This window comes from Felis catus, chromosome C2, assembly GCF_018350175.1.
Source record: "Felis catus isolate Fca126 chromosome C2, F.catus_Fca126_mat1.0, whole genome shotgun sequence".
NCBI lineage: Eukaryota > Metazoa > Chordata > Mammalia > Carnivora > Felidae > Felis > Felis catus.
This window is the reverse complement of record NC_058376.1, coordinates 113,352,106-113,358,538: the sequence shown is the minus strand read 5'-3', so window position 1 is coordinate 113,358,538 and position 6,433 is coordinate 113,352,106.

Here is a 6,433-nt window from a genome sequence, read left to right as displayed (position 1 = left end):
CAGTGAGTGGAAAGGAACAAGTCTGGACTGGGTGAAGAACGGTGCCTTCCATTTACCATCTGTGTGTCTTCGGCCAAAGTCTTTAATTTCTTTGTGCCTCAGTTTCCTCATCTGTAAAAATGGAATAAAAATAGTACCTACCTTATAAATGGGACAGTGAGGATTAAGTGAGTTTGATATATGTGAAGAACTCGGCCTATCCTAAGCACTTCTTCAGTGTTAGCTATTATTTAAAAAAAAAAATTAATAGTGAATATGTAATGAATAAAATCATCCAAAAAAAAAAAAAAAGCTGTTAGAGCCCAGAAGAAATAAAATGTAATCTTATAAAGACATCTAGAAAGACTACATGCATAGAATTGGTGAAATCTGATCTAAATCTTGAAAAACAATTAATAGACACGGTGTCATTCAATCATTTAGTGTTTCCTGAACGTTTATTATGTGCCAGCCATTGTTTGGGTTCTGAGAAAGGTTATTATTCAGTTTTCATTCTAGTGAGGGAGCAATGCCAATAACCAGATACTCATGAGAGAAGATTTCGGCTTACTAGTTTGGGGGTGGGGAGTGAAAACATTGCATCAGGAGTTAAAGCACAGTGAGAGAATGCACTTGGGGATTTACTGAGACTTGGGCGAGTGGACAGCATGGGAACCTCAGTCGGCCTCTTAAGACCTTTAACCTCAAAGGGAGGCAGTGACCACAGTAGATTTTTGAAAAACAATAATACGACTGAAGCTGAGTTTGTGGAAGGGTACTCTGGGGGGATACAAAATAATAACTAATATTTACTGAGTGCCCACTATGTGCCAGGCGTGGATGGCTCTAAGGATTTCTCAGTAACCCTACGTGATGGGTACTGTTGTTCTCTCCATCTTATACTTGAGGAAACTGAGGCACAGGGAGATAAATTCGCTCAAGATGAAACAGCTAATAATGTTGGAAAACGCTCCAGAGCCCCATTCTAACTACTAGTCTATAGCCCTTTCATGTATACTCAACTCCTACTTATAGCCTGGTTAAGGAGTTGAGATCAGCGCATTCAACAGTCAGAAAATAGTGGTAGAGCCTGTAATAAAGCACCGAATTTTGTGGGTACACTTTACATAAATTCGTTCCTTAGCTGATCTTGAGCGGAAAAAAAATTGTATTTATTTTATCTTTATCTTTTTAGAGCACATCGAACATAATAGTGACAACAGAAAAATTCACCCATAGTTTCACTTTTATCTGGGAAAATAGAACATTTTCCACTTTTAATTTAAAACCCAAGTGTGTCGAATTTATTACCAGCATTTGTTTTCCTTCCCTCCACCCCTGGCCTCTCAGTTCAGGTGCCCTCTACTCCCAGAGCTTATACTGAAGAAACAGGGTCCCTAGTCTGGCCATGTTTACGTGAGCCTTCAGTTCTCCAGCCCGCTAGGCCGTGGTTGTTCAAAAAGCAATTTGGTTTTGGAGATGTTGAAACAAAGAACAGGAAAACCAGCTCTCTGCAGAGACAATTTTTCTAAAAATACAGCTAACCCATCCATTCTTACCCTGTCAGATGCCTCCCGGGGTATGAAGAAATTTCTTCTTGTTTCCTCCTTTACGTCAATGCATTCTTGATTAAGTCAACTAGGGTGATTAAAGAAAAAAAAAAATCTCCTCTGGGCAGTTGCTAAAGGTTGGTAGGACAAGAGTGGACAGGCCTGCTGGTCGACCCACATTGATCACCTCTCCATGCTGCCAGACTGGCTTTTCTAGTCCTGCTTCTTTCTTGCTCCTTCCATGGGGCTTTTGTTTTTTGAAAAAATTTTTCAAATGTTTTATTTATTTTTGAGACAGGGAGAGACAGAGCATGAACAGGGGAGGGTCAGAGAGAGGGAGACACAGAATCTGAAACAGGTTCCAGGCTCTGAGCTGTCAGCACAGAGCCCGACACGGGGCTCGAACTCATGGACCGGGAGATCATGACCTGATCTGAAGTCAGCCGATTAACCGACTGAGCCACCCAGGCGCCTGCATGGGGCTTTTGAATCAGAGAAGGGTGGCCTTTGCACAGTGGGCACTGTGAGCTAGAGTACTCTGTCACAAGGGCATGTATGCTAAGATGAACTGTGTTATTTGCCCTTGGAGGTTCCTGTTGTTGCCAAGCTTGTGTTGTATGCGTGACTTTGTGGTCTGGGGAGTGGGGGGTGGGGGGTCCTCAATCTTTTGTCATCTCCTGATTATTGACTCATTTACCACATCTGCTGGATGACAGGCTGGCCTCCTTCCCCGCCCACTGAGCCCCGGATTGCGCAAAAGGGACACGTATGAAGCAGGACACCTCTCCTCATCCCATCTCCCACTTTGTACTACCATTTAAAGATGAGGGCTGGGGTGCCTGGATGGCTCAGTTGGTTGAACATCTGACGTTAGTTCAGGTCATGATCTCGCGGTTTGTGAGTTCAAGCCCCGTGTGGGGCTCTGTGCTGACAGCGTGGAGCCTGGAGCCTGCTTCAGATTCTGTGTCTCCTTCTCTCTGCCCCTCCCCTGCTCATTCTCTCTCTCTGTCTCTCTCTCTCTCTCTCTCTCTCTCTCTCAAAAAAAAAAAAGGGGGGAGGGGTGTGCTGAGAAACCTTTCTTTCCTTCAAATATCAGGATAGGTCTTGTTTAAAAAAACCTCCCAGGTGAGCCCCTAATCTCACCTAAACTGCTGAGCACAATGAAAACTGCTCCAGCTAGACAGACGAGCTCTTGCCCTTCTTTCTGTAACTTACAAATTGTGCGGTTTTGAAAATTGGGCAACTTCGGCAATCAGGCAAACGGTGTGCATTTTCAGAGCGAAGTGTGATTGGCTTCTTCTGTTGAGATTTAAAGATGACTCAGGAGTGCATTGAAGCTTGCTGCGTGGAAAGTTCTGATAAGGGGAAAGCTCGTGGGAAATTTTGGAGGTGACTGTGAGGCCTCTGGTAATTATGGTAGGAACTTTTACTTTTATAAAATACTTTTGTTTCTGGGGTAATTTCCACATGCTCAAACTTCTTCTGAGTAATGATGGGTATTTCTTGAACAACCATCATGTACTTAGTACTGTGTATTGCACAGTGTAGGTGTATGCATTTGCATTATTTTTGTATCCATACTTAGCTAATGTTTCTCCAGTGCTCACCCTGTGCCACTGTTCTGAGCACCTTAATATTTTAATTCTTTTAAACTTCACCATGACCTATCAGGTATATATTTATAGATAATACAACAGGTAGAGAGAGGCCAGGACTCTGTAGTAAGTGACCTTTAAGAGGGATCCAGTGGTCCCTCCCCTTGGCGTCTGCCCCCTAGGTAATCCCCTCCGGCTGAGTGAGAGCTGGACCAGCTAATTCACTTTAAATGACTAGAATGTGGCCAAAGTGATAGAATGTCACTTCTGAGATTAGGTTACAAAAAGACTAAGACTTCCATCCAGCTCTCTGTCTGTTGCTGAGTATACTATGTGGACGAAGCCAGCTGCCACATTGCAAGTAACCTTAAGAAAAGCCTCACATCACGAGGCACTGATGTGTCTGGCCAATAGCCAGGGAAGATTCCAGGCCTGGCTGACAATTTGATTTACTTATAAGACCCTGAGCCAGAGGACCCAGTTAGGCTGACGCACAGAAATGGTGAGACAATAGACGTGTGTTGTTTGAAGCTATTAAGTTTGGGGATAATTTTTTACAAAGCATTACATAACTTGTACACCTGTCCAAGGTCCAAAAGCTTGTCTGTAAAAAAAAAAAAAAAAGCAAAGTATAGACCCCCTACTTTATCTTAAATTATTTTTATTCTTTTTTTTTTTCAACGTTTTTTAATTTATTTTTGGGACAGAGCGAGACAGAGCATGAATGGGGGAGGGGCAGAGAGAGAGGGAGACACAGAATTGGAAACAGGCTCCAGGCTCTGAGCCATCAGCCCAGAGCCCGACGCGGGGCTCAAACCCACGGACCGTGAGATCGTGACCTGGCTGAAGTCGGACGCTTAACCGACTGCGCCACCCAGGCGCCCCAAATTATTTTTATTCTAATGCTACTTAAGTATATAGAACCAAATCTAGGAATAATTTTTTTATGATTATTGTTGTATATAGCTACAAAACAAAAAAAAGAGAATACCAAAAAAATCCAGAATTCATACTTTTGTTTCTTATTTTGATTTGAATTCATACTTTTTAATGATAATTTCATAGGATGGAAAATGTGTTAGAATGAAATCATCATTTCATTTGGGAACAACCTCAATGTCCACTAACAGGAAAATGGACTATGTAAACCATCCTACAAAATCCTCTGCAACTTGGAAACTTGGACAAGGTCTCGAAGACAAACTGCTATATGAAAAAAACCAATGGGGCGCCTGGGTGGCTCAGTCGGTTAAGCGTCCGACTTCAGCTCAGATCACGATCTCGTGGTCCGTGAGTTCGAGCCCCGCGTCGGGCTCTGGGCTGATGGCTCAGAGCCTGGAGCCTGCTTCCGATTCTGTGTCTCCCTCTCTCTCTGACCCTCCCCCGTTCATGCTCTGTCTCTCTCTGTCTCAAAAATAAATAAACCTAAGAAAAAAAAATAAAAGAAAAAAACCAAGCTGCAACCAAGAAACCCTCAAACAATCCCATTTATGTATAAAGAAGCAAGCAAAACAAAACTGCTATTTCCTTGCATGCCTAACAGGGCATAGAAAGGCCTGGAAGGAGACCGTGAGCTGATGACAGTGATCGTTTCTAGGGAGGGGAGTGTGAGGGGATGTGGGGGAGCTTTTGTTTTGCCTTTTCTATGTTTCTGTAGTTTCACCTTTTCATGTGTCTTTGCTTCTGTTTCTTTATTCTTTCCCTTTTTTTGAAATGAAAATTTATTTGTGTGTAATTAAAAAATAAAAGTATTGTTCTTGCCCATCTGTCCTTGCTTTGGCTGTAGGGTTGGTGTCAAAATGAATGATATATGAAAGATCAGCCAGCCAGCCAGGAAAGGTGGTCCTTGCATCTGGGAGATGACTTACTAAAATTGGTAATGTGATAAGAATAACTCGAAGGCAGTTTGTGACTGCAGCCTGGAGACCATGGAGGGAAGAAAGTAGGCAGCTGGGGGACCCGGTGTCCCAAAGGACTCTTCCTGGCAGAAGCCAAAATTCAAAGGTTGGGCAAAGGTAAAGGTGGAGTTGTGAGCCAAGTAGTTGTGGCCATCGGCCAGCTGAGCAAGTGCAAAGATTTATTTAGTTTGGAGGCCACAGATAAAATTAGACCCAGGCTTGACTTCTGGGCGAGTTAGTAGCCCAAAAGGGGAATAGTATTAACGAGAGCTCACTCTTGCACAGCGCTGACTGTGCATCAGACACCCTTTTAGGCACATAACATTTAATTCTTGTAAGAACCCTATGATGCATGTACTATTATCCCATTTTATAAGTGAGTAAAGTAAGGACCTCGGAGAGTTAATTTCTCGCCCCAGGTCACACAGCTGGTACATGGCAGAAGCAGGATTTAGATCCAGATAGTTTTAGCTCCGGTATCTGTGCCCTTCTTAATCACTCAGCCATCCTGCCAGAAATCCTTTTGAAAGTTTCAAACAGTGTGATAAAAACCATGGTAGAGGTGGGAAAACAAAGGGGGATGAAACTCATGCTTCCTGGATAAGTATGAGGAAGATATTAAGAGAAAGGGACATTATTCCAGTTGGGGTTGTTTTCTTCTTTATATACTTTTATGTAACATAACTAACAATGTACAGGATTGGGTGGTTTCTGTTCACTTGAGTCTTGAAGCAGGAGTAGGAGTATGACAAGCAAAGAAGGGGGTAAAGAATGCAGTCCAGGGAGAGGGAGCAGCACACATGAACGTATGGAGCTCTTAAAACTTTTATTTACCTGGGGAGGCTTCTGCCCTGTCCCTTTACATACTGCCCCAAATCAGCCACCCCCCCTCCCCCCACCCCCCTCTTTCTGAGCTGGCTATTGAGGTAGATTTGCACGTCAGCCACCCTCCCTGGACTATTTATTCTCAGATCCCTCCCTTACTGAGACAGACCCGGTTTAGTCCTTAGTGAGAAGTGAAGAAAGGCAGAGGGGAGAGACAGTTCTGAATACCCTCCCCATTCTCCCCAACTCCCCGGCATCATTTAGGATTCCACAGAGAGCCTCATTCAGGTAGGGCCCAACACAGAATGTGGATCATTGAGAACCAGCAAAATTGACATAACCTTGAGGCCTCAAATAATACATTCCTCTCCTTCAACATCAATTTCATCAGATTAAAAATCCAATAACAGGCTGTCATTGAGCCTGAGAAAAGAGATGGTAATAAAAGGGAGAATCTGACTCCATAATGGAAAGCAGGTGATTTTTAAAATTGGTTTCTCCAGCTGTCTATGCTACGGAAATTGAGGAAAGGTAGAAAAGCCTGTGCATGTAGCTTCTCCCCAGTTCTCCTTACTTTCCTGCACGT